The sequence below is a fragment of the Phlebotomus papatasi genome, chromosome 2 (genome assembly GCF_024763615.1).
Source record: "Phlebotomus papatasi isolate M1 chromosome 2, Ppap_2.1, whole genome shotgun sequence".
NCBI classification, from domain to species: Eukaryota; Metazoa; Arthropoda; class Insecta; order Diptera; family Psychodidae; genus Phlebotomus; species Phlebotomus papatasi.
In genome coordinates this window covers 95,598,854-95,619,512 of record NC_077223.1, presented here as the reverse complement: position 1 = coordinate 95,619,512, position 20,659 = coordinate 95,598,854, and the positions used below count along the sequence as shown (strand labels likewise).

The 20,659-nt window shown below is 33.1% G+C and overlaps 1 protein-coding gene and 1 long non-coding RNA gene across 3 annotated transcripts in view; both read right to left on the bottom strand.

Moving 5' to 3' along the window:
* The window catches only part of LOC129802524 (semaphorin-2A), a 610,443-nt gene that overhangs the window by 115,483 nt on the left and 474,301 nt on the right, over positions 1-20,659 (bottom strand). The gene's annotated exons all lie outside the window — the stretch shown is intronic.
* LOC129802531 (uncharacterized) lies at positions 16,131-17,507 on the bottom strand. The gene is made up of 3 exons (XR_008751808.1): positions 17,328-17,507; positions 17,030-17,206; positions 16,131-16,274 (listed from the first exon to the last, which is right to left on the bottom strand). It is a non-coding gene; the product is annotated as an uncharacterized LOC129802531 (long non-coding RNA).

Below are 20,659 nucleotides of genomic sequence, written 5' to 3'. Positions count from 1 at the left end.
TTCGGGATTTCAACCGGGACCTGCTGTCAGAACTGACTGCGGAGCGGTGTCCCAAGTTCGATAACACCCAGCACCCATAAGGATAACACCGCTATCGCTCCAAGTCCCTCTCCACTAAAAAAGCAGGTCCGCCCTGTAGCCTTACAAAATCGGGAAAGAGAGCTCAGTTAAGCCAGGAGAGGAAACCCCATAGAGCAGAACCAAAACAGAGAAGATCGAATTTGCCTGAGACTCGTAGGGCCGTACAAAGGGTGACCCCCAAAGACGAACAGGGGATAATTAAAAGCGAGTCCGAACCGCAGTCTGAAAAGGGCACCCCATACCAACAATGAGAAACAACCAGTCCCAAACACTGATAAAAATAAAAGGGTCACCGTTGATCCTTTGAAAGGGTCACTGTTTTGACATCTATTTATCTCCGGAATAAATGAATAAAAATAATAAAAAAGTCATCTTTGGTGTTCGCTCAGATGATCTATCTTGATAAATGTGCATACAAAATTTCAAAAGAGTCAAGTGAACCTTTCAAAGGATCAAATATGATCTATTTTTGTTGAAAAGGGTCAATTTGACCCTTTTATTTTTAACAGTGAAACAAATAGAGCTCGTTAACTTAGGATTGGATATTAAGGGCAATTGATGATCCACTAGGCTTTAAAAAAACAAAAATATTTCTTGTTACTTAAAAGACTTTCAGAAACTGGACCTTAACTCCAGTTTGAAAATTCTCTTTAGATCTAAGGTTTATCTTTAGGCTTAGCTTTGGCTTAGCTAGGCTTAGCTTGGTATAATTTCTCAATAAGCAATGTTTTTGATAATTTTTTTTCTTAATAAAAGTATATTTATAAGCATTTGATTTAATACGTCTTGAAAAGTCAATTGTTTTTTTTCTTCTTTTTTTTTGTTAGAAAAACAGGATCTTCGGGAACTCGGTTTATTCTCTAGTCTGAAGACCGATTAAGGAGAAAATTCTTTAATCATTCTAAGGAGTGTGAATGTCCGTTTAATAGCTTTACTCAAATAGTCCTTGTTTCTGTATCACACTAGAGACTAGAGGTTTATCGCCTTGAATATCTTTAAATATTGGATTGAAAGCAAATTTATTAAATTTAACAATTCTAAAGGATTTTCTTTTTCATTTATAGAGGTTGGGACATTAGTTGTTATTTTAGATTATTATTAAGATTTGTCTATGGGTCGGTTATATTCCTTTCGGAACCGCTGTACCAAGGCCATTTGGACTCATTCTCCTGTTCTATCTTGTCCCGTAAAGCGGTAAAGTGCTCTGTGTGCGTTCTGATACTAACTGTGTTATCACATTTGCACATTAAAATTTTAATGTGATTCACATTAATTGTCGCTGGTTAGAGTCAAAATGTGTAATTTATGTGTTTGAATCACTTTATATTCAAAATTTGATCTATTTGTTGATAAAAAGGTAGACTTGGCCAGCAAAATTTGATATAAATTGATTTATAGCATTAATTCGAAAAATTAATGCGATTTTTTCTTTAATTTTTTAATGTGAAAATATTTATGCTTTAGGTAAATTTAAACTTATTTTTGCAGGCCAAATCCACTTCTTTATCAATAAATAGAAAAACCCCAAATATTAAGTGACTCAAAGACACAAATAACATATTTGGACGCTCACAAGCGACAATTAATGTGAATCACATTAAAATTTTAATGTGCAAGTGTGATAACGCCGTAACAGTCCCGCTTTATATCATGGTAGAACTGCCTTGATTTCTGGATCTGGGCAGTGAATGTGTATCTGTATTCGACTAAACTGTGCATTTTGAAATTCGTTGTTGCACTAACCTCTCTTTTTTAGGCGGTTCTTTGTCAATGCATTGGCATTACTTTTTCATTCATTCACTGGGAGAATTCGAGACTAAGATAGCAGATGAAAATCTGCAACCTGTCTAGTCCCGAACCCGAGACCTCAGAGTTATAGAGACGCTACTCTATTAACTGATTCACTGAGGCCCCTATTTTGGATTAGTCGTACGAGTACTAATCATTAGTCAGTTTCTTCATGAAAAATTACAAACGTTTCGAATAGATATGTTACGTTCCTATATAATTATAATTTATAACAATTTATAACAGTTCTAGTATATGAACTAAAATCTATAATAATGACTTACTATCAACTTTTTCCTATTAATATCTCTGTAAGAAATACAGACGCTGTTGAAACACATACCTACTGTTACTCCTGCATATCTCTACAATTGATCCCGAAAGAATTAAAAGAGTTGTGAATAGGATATTCGTCGAAATTGCTTGTAATTCAATGCTAAGCGAGTAAGATGAGATGAATGTCGTCTTAAGCAATATTTGACACCTTTATTCAATTTATAATGGACACGATGAATAAAATCTTCACACGGCAAACATATCAAAATCTCTTGTTTGCTTTTGTGATTTCCTTACACCCACTCATCTCCCCATTCGTCCAATAAATTCTCCACTCTGTGACACTTTTGGGACGAAGAAACAGATATCTATTTCCGAAGAGCTCTTTTGCTATATATACCCCAAGCCCCTGAAATATACATTGGGCTTTCTTTTGCTTGCCGCCCCTGAGTCCTCACTCAATTTGATCCTTCTAGTGTACATTTCATCACTAGAATAGTCTTTCGCCAAATGTTTATTCAATGGACATGTTGAATTGGGGGATGTTTTGGGGCAGGGGATCCCCGGTGGAGCTTTTAGTGTCATGCATGGAAATGTTCCACAATAAAATAATTTCATGACGTGCAAGTTGAGTGTTCGTCCATTTCTTGGTTCTTGAATGATTAATCAGTGAGACAGGTAAATATTTAAATAGGGGAGAGCAACAATATCTCATATTACAGCCTATTATTTATTGATTGAAATGCAAAAGGCAAGGAACTCTTTAGCCCTACGACGATGGCCAAATTTTCATAGAAGCAGAAAGGGAAAACTAGAGGGTTTGTTTATAACTGACAAATATACAATAAAATGTAGGGGAGAAGAGGGCTGTTTTAATATAGAGAACGTGGAATAGAAAAGTTATGAATTTGATATTCGTCAAGAAATCAAATACTTTAGGGCAGAGGCGTGCAAGAAACCGTTGAAACCGAATTAACGTCAAATGAAACATGTACGTCAATGGTCAAAACGCTACTATAACAAACTTATTTTGACGTTAATTCGGTTTCAACGGTTTCTTGCACACCTCTGCTTTAGGGTGACATAAGAAAACAAATTAAGTCTATATTTTTCCTTTTCCTGAATATTTTAAGATTATTTTATTATTAATTTAGTCTTTAAGTAAATATTAATATTATTTAGGGGAAGTGTGCCAAATTTCGGCCAGTTTCTAATTTCGGTCACTTTGAGTGTAATTTCGGCCATGCTAATAAATTAATTAAAATTATGTATGTAATCTTCGAATAGTCAATAAATTCATTTTGGGTTTTAAATATTTATTCACTTTAGGATGTATTAACACAAAGACCGTTAAATTTTAGGTATAATTTGAAATTAAATTTCAATATTTTAGGAAGTGATTTAAAGAAAACAAAGATGATAAACTAGTTTTCAAGGTTCCACACAACCCTCTCAAAAGGAGGTAACAAAAAATATCAATATGAATTAAAATTATTGCATTTCAAACTTAGGACTTCGGTGCTTAAATGCAACTATGCCGAAATTTGGCACACTTACCCTAGTTATTATGTTTTTCATCAGGCAATGTTTCTTTTCTGACCCAATTTAAGAATATATCATCAGTGAGTTTTCTGAGTGAGTAAATCTTCCAACTGAGTCGGTTAGTTGGAAAAATACCTTTAAAATTAATTTATATCAGAAATAAATTTTATTATCTGACCCTATTCAGTTCGAAACAAATAGCATTATAACTCTGGAAAAAGTTTGTCATAAAAGTTGGATAATCTGAAATAAAAATTTCCACTTTAAGTATCTTGGTTTATTTATTTTTTACCGCTGTTGCTGTAAATGGAAAAAAGAGAAAAAACCACGAGAAAAAAAGTATTTTTAATAAAGTCACAGAGAAAATTATGAATTACCCCAAAATAATTTTTCATTTATTCCTCAACCAAAGGTCTCTCTCTCTCACAGTCCTCTAACTCCCCAATTTGACTTGTTTCAGCATGAATAATAAATGGAGACAAATTTGAAAGAATGACACTCTACTGCTTTCACAAGCACCCCCTGTGTGTGCCCTCACCATGCTGTCAGTAAATTAACTTTTATCCATTTGGGAGACATTAAAGTGAGATTTTGTAAACATTTTAATGGTTAATTTTCCTCCTGTCTCCACCATGTTTTCTATGTGGTTCAAGAAATGAAAAAATTTAATTATTTTTTCATTGTATGCACGCACAGTTTTCTCTCATCCAGGGGCTCAAAGCCATTTGTAACACTTGAACATGGGAAAAAAATTTTCGCCATAAGAACGTTCCACTTTCTGTCCTGTCCAGGAGATGGAATCATAGGCAGATTTATTGAGTGATTAAAATTTGGGAGTTTTATTATCGAAGATAATATTTCCAGTGTAATGGTAATTCTGGTGAAAAAGTGAGCTTTTATGCTTGAGCACGCTCAATTTTACGAGCTCCATGAAATTAACTGCAATCAATGCTGGGTGTTTGCTTAAGAGTATCTTAAAGATGATGAGAATAAAGAGAGTATCGTGAGATAAAATTGAGCCTAAAACACTTGAGGATACGAATCAATGATTTTAATTTCTTTCCTTTCGTATGGCAAATCATTTATTGCTTTTTCTGTTTCATTTGCACGACATTTCATTGAAGACAAGTCAATCTCAGAGGCAAAGTACTGCAGAGGAATTTTATGTTTACGGTCCTATTTTAGTATGCAAAATATACTTTATGAGGTTTTTCAATTTTGCAGTGACAGAGATCACTATAGCTTAGAGGAACTTAAAATAACGAATGAATAAGGAATAAATTCAAATAAAAATTGTTTACAATATTTCATTTCATTTACAAAATTAATTTCTAAGGTATCAAATAATTATGCAATTAATAATTAAAATTTACCACATTTTCTAATTTTAATTTTTCGTAAAAGTGAGATGTAATAAAATTATACCGTTACTCTAGCAATTTAATTTACTAATTGAAATGCATTTATTTGAAAGCAAATCGATTGAGAATTTTTTATATTTATGGAATTGCAATTTTTCATGATCGTTATAAACATTATTGGTAGAGTTGTAATCGTTAACAAGGTATTTATGCAAATTTAAAGTAAGATATTGATTGAAACGTTGCTAAAAGTTTTCAAATATAATTGAACTTTGAAAAATTTATAATTAGGGGAAAGTACTCTCCCTTTGAACGTTTATGCCTTCGAATAATGTGAATTTTCTTTTATTTTTCCTAAGAGACTTGCATAAGCTATCACACAATTAAAAATAATTGATAATAAGCTAACTAATATTTAATAAAAATGCGTAAGTCTCTTGAGGAAAAATAAGAGAAAATTCGCATTAATCGAAGTCATGAACGTTCGAAGGTAGAGTACTTTCCCCTAATTCTTTTTGATAAATAAATGAGCATTAAAAAATTCAATTTAATCAGCAATAAAGCCACTTTGGTCAGTACAGGAGGAGGTGGGGCTATTTTAAGCTGGGGTCCAAATGAATAAATTCGGTTTTAACGCGATGTTTTTAAGCTCTACAAACAATTGTCCAACAAAATAAAAAATGTAAGACCCAGAAATTAAATTTCAATTCATCTCGATTTTCGAAACTACTTCATTGATTGCTTAAAGGGTTACCTGGGTCTCTCAGGTCAAAAAAATCATTTTTTTTATTTTATAATAAGGGAAGAGTACCACGGATCGGAATGTTAAAACACATGCTCGAAATTTTGAGGAAAATATAAGCTTCAAAATACTATTTTGTATTTTTGTGCTTGCCTATTGGTCAATTAATTATCCATTTATCTATATCTGTGCATTTCAATTTTAATATTTACAATAAATTAATTAAAAAAAAAAGGTGAAAATGCAAAGTTTAACTCTGTACCTCGGATCCGCACGAATTTAATCAGTTGTCTCACGAAAAATTGATTTTTTAAATTAAATATAATCTAATGTAGTGCATTCTTGTAAGAGTTAAATGGTAAAAAGAACCTAATAATTTTTAAAAATTCATTTTATTTGGAGCAATAATAGGGTAATAAACCTGATGATCCGAGGAACACTTCCGATCGCTGGTGCTCTTCCCTTATAACATTTGAAAAATATTTTCTGAAATTTCAAGTCAATCGGAGTAAAACTCTCGGAGGTAGAGCAGTTTTAGTTATACATTCCGCCCGCGCGGGTATATTGTTGTAAAACTTTAAACGCATTTTTCTCAAAACACCGTTTTACAATGCGGTAGTCAAGATTACTCAGAGTCTACCGAACCGATCTTTCTGAAATTTTGTATACTTGTTTTGAGAAGTATTATCTACTGTTTGAACAAAGGATTTTCACTTCCTTTAATCAGAATTATTTTTACAATACAAAATGTGTTTAAAATAGGGTAAAATTGACATTTTTTACAAAAACTTTTGCCAAAAACCCAAATTTTGTTTTGTTTTTTTTTTTCAAAAATCCTTCATTAATCCACGAGTCCAACTAATCCTCTAATAGAGCGTATTTGGTTTTTTGATTTCAGATCAACCTACTGGGAGAAATCCTGCCTACCGCAAGGTCTGTTTTTTGAGGAATGGTTCCGAAAATCAGCTACCAACGGTCGAATTTTTAAAATTTTTCAATTTTTTTTTAATTTTGTTCTAAAGTTACTCTTTCATATCCCAAAAGTCGGAATTTCTAAAATATTTTCGATACAATTAATTTTTTTTTAAGAAAAGGCCTTTTATTTTGGCCTGAGAGATCCATGTAACCCTTTAAAAAACAATCTACTAGCCCTTTCCGTAATATTTCCTCCAAATTCTTTTTCTAGTATTTTTCCTTTAGTTGGGTTTTTAAATAAGAGGTTTAAATTCGTTAATACACGTTAGATTTTAGAAGATAATTACCGTTTTCTACTTTATATTGTAAGCCCAAATGTAGCTCACCAAAATAAAAATTACAGATTTAGAAGGAAGTTTGAGGACTGAAGGTGCCACCCATTTTTCACTTCATAAGAGTGAAGTGTCCACGGCGACTGATGCTCATTCACTGAAGACTCAGGACATTTATCTAACAAAAAAAGCCCCAAAGCTACCTTTAAGCACCCATACAAATGTTAGAGGTGGGCGTGTCAAAGGAATAAAGGATTAGGATTGGTTTGTCATGGCCGTCGACTGGGTTGACATGTGTCGAATAGGCCATACGCTCTAAAATATGATCTCGTGGAATCATAAGTCAAACAAAATGGAACCAAGTTTTCTTGCAGTTTTATTAATTTAACCTTGTTGAAGCTACTTTTGTAAAAGCAGTGCACTGATAAGGGGCATGGGAACTTCTGCTAGAACTACTACTCAAAATTTCAATTATAAACCTTTCAGAAATACAGTACAACTCCAGTAGTATCAACACGTTTGATTCTTATTTACGGTTTTCTGGGCTAATGGCTAATACTAAGAATTCGGGATTTTGGCATTCGGGATTTTGACTGGGAGCTATTGCAGTTACTATTAAATGTTTCGGAATTTTACTCAACAAAAATAGTATAATAATCTGTTATGTAAAACTGGAATATTACTTTTTTAAAGTATTAAATATTTTTATACATATCAAAATATTATAAACGTCCGGCAGATCGACAGAATATCAGAAAATATGAAGTTTGATTTTTTAGAGGTCGTTTTAGCTCTTTGTTCATGTGAGTTCTTTGATTACCCGATCCGGATCTTGCAAGGAATTATATTAAGAAATTTATTTGAATTACTGAATTTTCATATTGCCCTGTGCTGTTCTTAAGCATTTTTTCCATGGTACGCTACGAACTCTTTCATACGAGGCTATGAGGCGTCTCCCACTTAACTTGTTGGTAATTTCGGTTATATTAGAAATTTCCTATACACTTTAAAATCCATGTTAAATCAATTTCGATTATGCGATTTTTGTCTTAAAACAATTTTTTTTTGTTCCAAAAAACTTTGTAACACTGTCTCTATGAATTAAAAGTTCCTGGTGAAAAGGATTATGAAATACACGAAACAGGGGATTCGAAAAGGGGTTTAGGTTCATGAAAATGAACAAAAGAGGGTGAAAAAGTATAAATATCATCGTTTCGTGGTTGTGAACAATAATGACTGTGTGTGTGAATGTTTGGTGAAAAGGGGTCTCTCAAGACTCCTCATTGTTTGTAAATCTCACCAATGAAAGCTTAAATAAGCGCCTTAACACAACACCCTCAACGCCAGATTGAAAATGTTTACAATCTCCTCTTGTTTTCAGTTTATTTGGCAAACTATTAACCCCAAACCGTAACGTTGCAGCCCTTTTGCTGGCTGCTTCTCTTGTCCTCCAGAGCTTGAGCATCCCTCGTGACACGAGAAGAGAGTTTTTTTTTGCTTTTGCAAGGACTGTGGAATGGGAAGTTGAGCTTAAAATTTATATATTGAATCTTAGTTATATTCCTTTGGTTCCTTTTATTTTGGGGGATGGGTGAATCTGGATTTTGGGGAGGAGGAAACAAGATTGAGCACAAAATCCCTGAATTCTGCCGTTTTGTGTGTACACACGTTAAGAGACTATAACAATAATGCCGAAGAGGCATTTTCCCTTTATTATACCATAGGCTAAGGAAACTCCCAAATGCGAACTGGCTCACCTTTCAGCAATTTTCACTTTTGTTCTCATCCCATCCTGGGGAAAATATCTTTGGCTACCCCATTCCAATTTCATGATTTTTAAAGAAAGAATTTACTGTTGCTGCTTCCAAACAGGGGCTTTCACCCTGTCACATTCACAAATATGCAAACAAAACGAAAATAACCAATTTAACTTTCACTGGTTTTTCCATAAAAGCCTGAGGAACAGTTTGAGGAGCAGCTGTGCTGCCACAAAACGTTCCTTCTTCAACTCTACGGTATTCATTTCTAATTAATTAAAATTTTGCTAAATTTATTTCACTTTTTAATTTACCACCCAAGCTCTTTTTCACCCTCCTCTCGAGGATTCTTAATTAAAAGGAAGATGTGTCGTGTACGCAGAAATTTCGTGGAAAAACAATTGAGGAATTTTTTTTCCCAGAGATTCTGTGCAGACATCCTCCATCGGACCCCCAATGTTTCAGATGTCGGGTAGATGGTTGAAAAATAGACGAGAATTCAATGAAAAAATAAATGAGATTTCCAAGGACTCAAATAGATAATGGGGAATGTGAAATAATGAGCACAATCGATTGGTGTTTATCTTTCATCAGTGGAACTTTCAATTGAAATACCAATGAAGGGAACAGGAACAAAAGTATCCTAGCTTTTCATTTCACTTCACATCTACCATGTTTAATTTGGATTTTTTTTTCAAAAATTGTTTTAAGTTTTACCATTTTGTGTTTCTAGCTGAATAATCATCTCGCAAAAAAGATTATCAAAAAAAATCTCCCGGAATTCACAAAAAAATACTTTAAATCTAGCGGGGGAATGGTATAGGGTAATTTGTCAAAAGCGAGACAGTTTGGAAAGTTGGACAAAGCAGTGTGGAATGTGAGACACCTCCTTAAAAACTTGATAATAAATCAATTTAATATTTCAATTTTCGATAAAGAGACTATTTAACCTAATTTTGTGATTATTTGAGAAGATAAAAATGCAAAAGTCGTTATTAAACAATCAAAGAGTGACTTGCAAGAAGATTTTAAAAAATATATTGCATGCGTGATATTCATAACCTTGACACAATAGTTCTCATTTTCTCTGTTTCTTATGGAAGTTACTAGGAAAATATCAAAGTGTTTTGTTTGATTTTTCTGCATAATTTGTGAAATATTATTAAGTCCGTAGTGAAAATCGAAGGACATACATCCATTTAAAAGGTGAATAAAAAATATTTGTGAAATATTAAATTTAAAAAGGATAGAAAAGTGCTTTAATTTCGTGTTGCTTTCAAAACAAGTTTTATGAAATCTTGAACAAGTTGATTTTGTGAATGAATTAGGTAGTTTTGTGCAGTGAAATGAGTGAAATCATGTTAACAAGGACGATAAAGATCCTTAAGTACCCGGAGAGATAGTTGCAACAGCAATTAGCAGCTGATAAGGAGAAAATCTTCTGGAGAAAGGCTGCGAAGACTTTCAGATATCCAAGACCACTTTTTGACAGAGTGATTAGTAAATATCGTAAAAACACCTGGGGAAAAACAAAAGGAGCCTCTACAGAACTCCCAAAGCAAGTGGAAAAGGATTTGGGCGGATAGGGAATTAAAACGTGCTAAAAATTGCGTCTGTGAAATTTACAGAACCTCTTTTTGATTGAACGTCCAGGAAGTTCTTGGTAGTTAGCGTTCCTCAACTGTTACCCGGACATAAACCATCAAATGTGCAAGTATACAGAGAAAACCCTCGACATTTGATTTTCTACATATTTTGTATGATATTTTGTCATTAATATCACTATGTCCAACTTTCCAAAAGTTTTTGTCCAACTTTCTAAAATTTTGTCCATCTTTTCAAAATGTGTTGTTTTTTTATTTGATGGAATATTCCAATTAATTGGTTGAAATATCTATTAAAAACTGTTAAGATTCTGTTAGAATATTTCACAAGCGATTTCATGTTGCAAAGTAAATGAAAAAATATATGTTTATTCGGCAGTACGGTCATTAATGTGTAAGGTTCCCGTCTTAAATTTTTATTGTTTTTCCTCAGTATTTGGGAGATATTTTAATTTTATAGATTGATGATTTTGGTATATATTTTTGTGGACGTTTTTGGTTTTTAAAGGATTTTCTACACAGGATACTGGTCAAAATAGGCCTAAAGGCCTAAGACCTTGGTAAGGGGGGACAGGTAAGGGGGGAAACAAAAAAAATGTTTATTCGGCTTAAAAATGCATTTAAAATTGAACTTTTTCTTAAGTGTCTCCCTTTCCACAATCCACCCTATGTTCCGAAATTTTATCTTCAAGGGGTGATAATTTTGTACAATTTTGAAAGTCTGAATTTTTGGTGTTTTTGAATGTTATGCCCTGGGCACACTTACGACTTAAGCCGAGAGATGGCTTACTGGAAAATTATAGAAATACGGTATAACCAATATTTCGAATATAATTACGCTAAGTCGTCTCTCGGCTAATCCTCAAGTCTGTCATGGCCCTTACGTTGTATGTTGCCGTTAATCAAGTTACTCTGGCTCTAGAAAAGTTAGAGATCACGTGTATAAAGTTAGTGTTTTGGGATCTTTGGAGGACTCCCCCATAAGTCTACACAAGGATCATTAATATGATTTTTATCTCTCCTCAAAACCATGTTTTTTTATATTGGATTTTTCGAAAAAGGTATCTTGCAACTTTTTACTTTTTAAATATGGTTCGTTGTATTAGAAACTAAGCTATCAGCATTTTTTATGCCACCTACATTTGTTGCAAACGACTATGCTGCGATACGTTGTTACTAACTAGTTCAAACATGAAGGCAATGCAGGTAGCTCAGTTGCTGCCAGCAATTGAGCTACAGTAGAACCCCGCTATAGGCCATCACTCTATAGTCCACAATTTATCGACGACAATATTATCGTAGTTGTGATAATTGTGATCCATAATGAAGAGAACGAGGACAAGTACCACAATCGCAAAGAAAGTGAAAGCCGTCGAGCAATTTCAATACTAAAAGTCGTTGATAATTTTAAAAAATGACATGGACTATAGTGCGACCCTAGTGTCAAATCTGGAACCAAATATGGCCTATAGCGGGGCTCTACTGTACCTTGCAACATGCTGGTACAACTAACGATATGTTTTAGGCGTTTTAGGCGTGATGCCAGAGAGAAACTTACGGCTTAAGCCGAGGTACTGGTTAGCGGGAAACCTATGAAAATGTAGTTTAATCATTGTTTTGATTAAAATTACATTGAGCCGTCTGTATGCTTAAACCGTAGCTGTGTCCAGCACATTATGTATTTAGGTGTTGAATGTATTTGAATCGTTCATAATAACGATTTTTCAAGATAAAAAGATAAAGAGGCTCTAGAGATCGTATTTCTCAACTGAATAGGGTTGTGCTTGTGATTATTGTAAAGGTTTTGGATTTTGTTATAAGTCAAAACCGATTGCAATCTGCAATGAATTGGCTATGAATTGTAAACTAATTTTATCTGAAATGTGATAGTATTACTTATAAGCTATTTTGGGCGATGTTTGGAGTGTTTTATGCAGGGGCCTCTCGACATTTAATTTTTCCACACGTTTTTGCATAGAGGCAATGAAGACTATTAGCAAGTTTTTTCCTAAAGAGAATTGACTTATCAGTGTAATATATTTCGAAATTGTGCATTAAAAGCTATCTAAAAATAAATACATTATTTCATAATGCTCGCCAAAATTATACAAGAACTACGAGGAAATTTGTTTAAGTCGCGGTGTAATATCTGCAAAATTTTTACAAGGAAAAGTAAAAAATATCATCACTTTTAATTAGATTTGATGGGCCTGGTTTTATGGATCGTTTAAAATCGGTTCTCAATCAATAAGTTTATAAAAAAATTGAAAAAAAAAACTTTCTGTAATCCTAAAATTCGAAAATATACTTTCTTAAAAATTTCCCCACAAAATTTTAATATAGGGGAAAGTACTCTCCCTTCGAACGTTCATGCCTTCGAATAAGGTGAATTTTCTTTTAGTTTTCCTAAGAAACTTACACATTTCAATTCAATATTAGTTGGCTTATTTTAATTATGTGACAATCTTGTGTAAGTTTTTTTTTAGGAAAAGTAAGAGAAATTCACATTATTCGAAGGCATGAACGTTCGAAGGGAGGGTACTTTCCCCTACATTTATATTATTTCACGTGACTTTTTAAAAGCATATAAACATAGTTTAGTAATCTACGCTATAGTTGAATCTGTTAGCCCCTTGGCGGAGAACTTCCTTCAGCATAAGCGGAAGGAGCAATTGAGGAAGAGACCAAAAATTTAATTGTCGTGTGTGTTTTTGCAGAGAATGTGCGCCTTATATGGAATAAAATATCAAACGAGAAGAGCATCATGAATTTTCGTCACGTTTTTCAACTCCATCTACCCACAAATTGTGGACTAATCAATTAAGAAAATCTCCCTCATGTCATTCACTTCGCGCGTGTAATTTATGCTCACATCGTTTTCGCCCCCCAACCCGAAGGGAGGTCTTTTTTCCAGTTCCAAATCGCTGTGATCCCCGAACATCCAGTATGTCTGTGGATGAGCCTCAGAAGTCGAGATTTGCAGAAATGGGATGTGCGATAATGAAACAATCCTACAGATGCAACTGAAAATGAGATTTTAGTCTTATTCTTTCATCCCTTGATCATCATACTCCCCATTTGGTATGGGGCACATCAAATGAAATTGACGCACGATTCACCCGTGTTGCAAATTGTAACTCTACTTTAATCCAGTTATACGCATATAGGAACCCAAATGTACTTCCGATCCTATCACAAAGGGTGATGATTTACCCGCATTGTTTGCACGGTTCTCCCCAGTTTTCACGTACAGGAACGTCAGGTCCGATGTATTTGCTCTTATCGTTATGGTAAATATTAGTGCTCCACCGTGTTCATAAGTTTGGGTATTACGGTGACATACGGTGTGTTTAATATTACAACAACAGCGTTGGGTAATAACAATGAAAAACTGCACGCAAATATGGTATATAAAGTTTAAAAGATATTTGAGAGGAGTCATTTTTAAACTAACAGAATGAAAATCTGTGGTTTTAAACATTATAACCATTTAATCTTAAATTTTACACAGTTTAAAGCTTTTGGAAGAAAAAGAAGAGATACATAGAGCTTTTGTTGTAATATTTTATTCATTTGAATGAAGAGTGAACTATTAATTTTAATATAAATTTAAAAATCTAGTGCAATATGAAAAATGCACAAAACCATTACCCGTAAAACCAAAATTATAATTTTGAAAGATAGATTTTTTAATAATCCCGGAAATTGATTCAGTATCAATTTTCGAAAGTATTAATTATCCATTGTTCATATTTTTGTACTTGGATAAATTCTCTTTTATTTTTAAAAATTGAATTACATATTTTGAATTATTCAATATACTGGATTCTACCTCCCACTGTTTTTTTTTTAATGTAGAACAGAAAATCTCTACGTATTTAATAATAATACTGGCTTACGAATGTTATTAAATTCGTGCGGAAGTTTAATATCTTTTAAATAATATCAATCAACTTAGAAGTATTTCCATTAAAATTGATATTGTAAGGAGTGTTTTAGCTCAAAACTTTTAGTAAACATTTTTAATATCACGTTACGTATAATGAATGAAAAAGTCTTGCTTGCAGTAAAATTTGGGAAATAATGTTTTATAAATGTTTTAGGAATAAGCGAAAATCTTATTAACCAAATTATACTTTACGGTTCCGATGTACCGTTCCGATGTACCGGTTCCGATCTACCTTTTAGATCAGAAAATTTTATGAAAACAAAATTCGCATTCCTTTCTTTCTCAAACATTTTGATAATGTCTATCTCTTTCATTCACACTCTAAATTCGATTGAGCTGAATTGAATTTTCTATACGTTTAAATAAAAAAGAATAAGAGCGATAAAGAGTAAGATACACATGTGCAATAGGTTTGAGCAAGGGTTGTGAATTTTGACTCCATGAAATTCATCTGATCTAAAAGCTACACCTGAGCTATTGGAGAAAAATTAGCCACCCGCGTGAATTAGGCAAAAAACAAACGATCAGTAAAAAATTCTAAATGGGCAGTAAAAAATTAAAAAAAGAGCAGTAAAATATCTAATTATGGTCAGTAAAAAACTTAAATCTTTACAAAAATGGGCCTAATTTACATATTTAACATTTAAAATTGTTCCATATTGAGTGGAAAGCCCTTTATTTTCCCTTTGCCAAAATTTGGACGAAAATATCACTGTTTCAAATTTTTTTTGTTACTGATCAATTTTAACTTTTTACTGCTCATTTATTCAATGCCTATATAATATATACAAACAATAGTTCATTTTTTCAAAATTATATAGATTTAAGGAATTATAAAAGTAACTTGCGGAATATATAATATAAAAAGTTTTTGTTCTTAAAATTGTTGAATCTTCAGACATTAGGTTTATCAGGGGGGTGACATTAGCTCTGAAAAATGTGACCGATTTTAGTGTAAATTTTTCCCCGTTTTCGTACACTTTTCACGATATATTTTCAAAACTACGTAGGTTGCCAATTTGGGGTTCTTGGTTGCCTATTCAATATTAAATTGGCTTTTATTGCGTATTTGCATTTTTTGTTAATTCATTCTACAATGACAGAAAACAGCTAATAAACTCAAAGGTTTTTTCGGCTCGCTAGAAACATATGGGAAACATAGGAAACGTCATGCCCCTGAGGTTTATCTACCTGGGTTTAGCGATCCGGTCCTATCACACTAGAATTTTCACAATTTAATTTCAAATTCAATTGAGCCACACACAGAGAAATTTTAGTGGCATGACAACTCCAATTGGTGTTGTCGGACACACCAACCTCAACCCCAAAATCAACTAACCCCAATTCGGTGTTCAGAATACACCAATTGGTACCAAATAAGCAACCAACACCGGCTTTGGGTTTCTGATTACACCAATTTTACACCAATTATTAACACCAAATTTAGCGTTGTTGGAACACCATTGTGGATTTTGTATCACACCATCTCAAGAAGATATAGGTGTTCGTTTTACACCAATAAAAGTGTGAATTTTCCACCACTATTTTTTTTTAAATATAACGATTTTTTTAAAAGCTTCCATATCCAAACCTACAGCCGTACGAAATAGAATAAACGAAACAGGAATTATATTGCTCTAATAAATATTTTTATTAAAAAAGTTTTTAATACAACATTTGCATTAAATATAATATAACAATAAATTTTTTATTTTCATATTTTTAATCACATTTTTTTTTTGTAAAAAGATTTAAACACATGAAAATTTTTTTTTTATTTTTTAATAATTTACCTGGATTTTCCCAATATACCAAAGAAAACAAATTTTTTCCCTCATTGAACATCGCAGTTGAAATGTGGCTTTCCGTCTCTTTTCCACTTGTTCTCACGGCTGGATATTTTTCTTAGGCCATAAATTTTCCTCATCTGAAAACATATATAAAGCATAGTGCATTTTTTAGAAATAAACATTTAATTTTATGTTTGAAAAAGAAAATTAGATATTCAATTTTTTAAATGAAACACGGAGATTTTCTTAATAAAATATCTTAATTAATCTTTATCTAACTAAAAATAGAATTAAACAATAATAAAATCATGCACGGTTCTTAAATTTTAGGTCTAGGTATAAATGGGCGGAAAAGTGTCCCAACTTTAGGAAATGTTCGAACTCTCGAGATTCGGTCCTGCGCGAATGTCTCTTTGCTTAAAGTGTTATATCCAGGAGAACGCATAAAATTTTAGTAATACAGGCACCCTCCTTAAGATAAGTTTAAGTACGTATTCGCAATTTTATCTTTAAGTTTGGAAAGCTAAATACATTTACTACATATTAATGTGTGCGATGCGTGCGATGGATAGGTATTTATATTTCTCAATATAAATTATCATGCCTAAGGCACACTTTTTAGCTCAGTAAATTTGAAGAAATCAAAATTCGCGTCCCTTTCTCTCTCACAAGACTTGCATAAGTCCTCAAAATTGGACTGAACTAAATTAAATTCGGTGTGATGTTCAAAAGAAATGAAGAGGGCGAAAGACATTATGCAAAGCTCTTGAGAGAGAAAGGGATATAAATTTTGATTTCATGAAATTTTCCTGATATAAAAGATGTGCCGTAGCCATTGAAAAAAAAATTGGTATAGCTATAATTTCGGTTTCAAAATAAATAAATTACTTACCTTGATCAATATTTTCACGACCCCAAAGGAATAATCGGTTGAAAATGATGATAATAATGGTAGAAATCTCGTGTTTTTCAATTTCGTTGATGATGAAGCTTGAACATTTCCTGAGTTATCTTCCGAATTGCCCTTTCTGGACTCCTGCCTTCAAAATCGTCATTCGCCCAGTTTGACCTGAAATTTTTCAAAAGCAGTAAACAAGCATTAACACCAGTTTAAATAAATAAATGGTATTTTTGAGTCCTATTAAGGGGTATTTTCCTGATATAGATTATTAATCAAAGGGCAAACTCACCAAGAAATCTCTGTGAAGTTTCCGCTGGAAAATCCCATTGAAAAAAAGAAAACACTTCTGCCACCGAAATATTGTCTAAATCTAAATTATCGGTAAAAAATACTTTACGAAAATGCACTAATTAACACAATTAATACTTGAGATAAAGCACAGAAAATCGCGTAACATGACTTCCGCACTCTTCACTGGCCAATTTGTTATTGATGCGGCGGGGAGGGAAAAGAGCACACGAAGGATAGTGAAGAACACCGGTTGGCGTTGTGACAGCCCCATTATAGAGAATTGAAGGTGTTACTATTGCACCATTTTCGATATTTCTGTGGTGGAGTTAATACAACACCTCCAAAGCATTTCATACAACACCATTGATTCAAAACTTGGTGTTAATTTGGTGTGAATGGTACTACGTTTGGTGTTCAAGCAACTCCAACACCAAATTCAACCCCAATTTCAACACCGCTTTCTTAAAATCACTTCTCTGTGTGCAATTGAGCATTAAGAGATTTCTAGAATTTACTTGAAAATTCTCACAGCCAGGACACATTTCGCAAGAAATTTGCTCAATTTTAAATATTGCCGCGGGATTTTTGATTGTTAATGACTCCGGAAAATTTGTGATCGTACTTAAAATGTGTTACAAGTCACTTATCTGTTATGTAAACGAATCCCAAAAGCTAGAAGAAAGGGTTGTAGGGGCTTAAGAAGAGACTCTCAAACTGTCTTGTTGAAAATCAATTGCGATTTCTTGACACAAAAATTTTCTCCGAATTGCTTTCGAGGAACTCAGCAAATTACTTTCGATACTGAAGCTTCACTCGTGTACAAGTTTATCACTAATCGCACTGTAGGGGAAAACGCGCTACCTTTGGACGACTCAAGCTTCGGACAATTCAATTTTTTCTCTATGTTCCTTATGGATTTCACCCATGGCCCCTTTTTGAAAATTTGAGATATTGGACTACCTATTAAAATACAATATTATAATGGGCCAAATTCATTTATAACACATTGAAAAAAATTATTTGTGCGAAGCATATATCGTCCGAAAGTTGCGCGCTTTCCCCTACTTATTTAATTTTTTTCGCCACAAATAATATTAATTAAGAGTGAATAAATTTAATAAGAACAATTTGGTTCAAAAGGCTACTGTTTTAACTGCAATAGAATTGAAATTACTGAGCAATTTCAACATGTTAATTTGCTGAATTCAAATTTAATTGAGCAACCACATTTGTTCTATTTTAGTATGTTTAAACATATTTTGGTGGGCCAAGTATTACTTTATATCAATAAATAAGCGAAAATCTATCAATTCAAATGATTTTTAATGCAAAATAATGCATATAGGAACAATTCATCTGAAAATTAAATTGAATTTACAAATTGAAAAAATCCTAGTGTGATAGCACGGTAAAGAGTGTAGACGGAAATATTTTCCATTTAAAAAATTGAAGTAGATAATTGAATTTATGATAAAAGTTATTTATCGGTTATGAACCGGTTTATAAACGCTTCAGAATCGAATGGAACTGGTTCAGACAGATTTATCAGAAATTCTAAGACCTTTCCAATAAGCCCAAATATGATACCACCCGGTTGAAAAATACACTCTATAACTAGAGCCTTTTGATTCAATGGTATTTTCGTATATGGACGAAATATACGCCTGGATAAACTCTAAAACATATTAAAAAATGAAATAAACTCGCACGACCCGTTTTCGAGCAATCCCAGAATAAAAACATTGTTGATCAGAGAAAAATGAGGAGCATTTTGACGATCCTTGTGTTGGCTCACGGGGGCGGTGTTCCACGAAGGTCCCAAGCCTCTATCTCTTACCGTTTGGCCTCTAGAGCTAGCGATAGCCGCAGGGATTAGACGGACATACAGATAAAATCGAGATATTATACTGCTCTCTCTGTGAAGTTAGAGCAGTAAAAAAAACATGATAAAATTCTGAATCTCACAGTTCAATAAACTGAGATGATTTGTGTTTATCCAATAATATTTTACATTACCCTTATTATATACAAAGTATATCCTGATTTTTTTTACCTAAATATCTTCCAGATAGACTAAAGAGCAATTAGGGTTGGGTTTATTGTGCATTCGTCTGGAAAGAAGTGCATGTTAATAAATTTATTTAATCAAATGTACTGAAGTGAGAGAGTTTTTTTCCCTTTGTTAGGCCGAAATTTTAATTGGGATTTTGAAATAGAGCTCATTTGCGTGCAAGAGGACGGTTCAGGCAGAAATGTAATTAAATATTTCTCGTCGTCACACAATTAAATAATTTGCGGATAAGTCTGTCTCCTTCGTGCAAATGCGTACACATTGGGTAAGATTAATGGGAAAATTGTTGGATCTAACATGTCACTATGCTTTGGGGCTCATTTGGATGTCTTGTGGCACCTTCGTCTCACACACTCGTAAATTAATAATACAATTAGGTGATGTTGTGCCTTCAATTCGAATTGAGTGGCATTTTGTTCGTGAGAAAACGCAACTCACTTTCACTCCCCATCGATATATCCATCCGTCCTTACCATATCCATGCCCTTTTGAGACCATCCTCACCGAAATCCCATTTTCAAATCATGTCACGTAATCATCTTGTACACACAATTTTTTGCCCATACCCTTACCCTTAGATCCGTTAGTGTACGTTTGAAGGGTACAACGAGATTAAATTTACGAATAAGGAAGGAGGGGGACTAATTTTTTTAAATAAGTAAATTTCAAAAACATCCATTTGCCATTTAATACTGGACGAAAAATTCTTCAAATGTTAGAAAATCTAACCACGTTTTCACCACTTTTCCTTTTCTAAAAATTTCTTCCTGGTTTGGCTTTTTGCTGTCGTCTTGATGGAAGAATCGTTTGAAAAAGTAGGTCAGTGTTGAGCTTTTATTCACGTAATTCTTCCTAATGCCAGCCAATTCTTTTTCAAGATTTGCACGACAATTTGAATATTCGTTTGGTAAATGGGAAGGAAGACTGGAAGGAGAGATACCATTGTCTATGATAATAAGAAAATGGTTATATCGGTGTTCTGTCTTGGGCAAAGACAAATGATCAAAAGCATGTTACAACTAGTTGAATGTCTAGGAAGGCCAATCGATAGAGGATTAATACAGATAATTTGCCTATTAATTAGTTACAATTTAGATATAGTATATCATCCTAAATTATTGAATTGGATAAATCTAATAAGATTCTATTGCAAATTTATAATAGTTTGCCTGTATAAGAAATATTATATTTTAGATTAAAAGAACATCAACTTAAAGCGACTGACTTTACCTAGATGCTTAGCTTAATTTCCGAAGGTC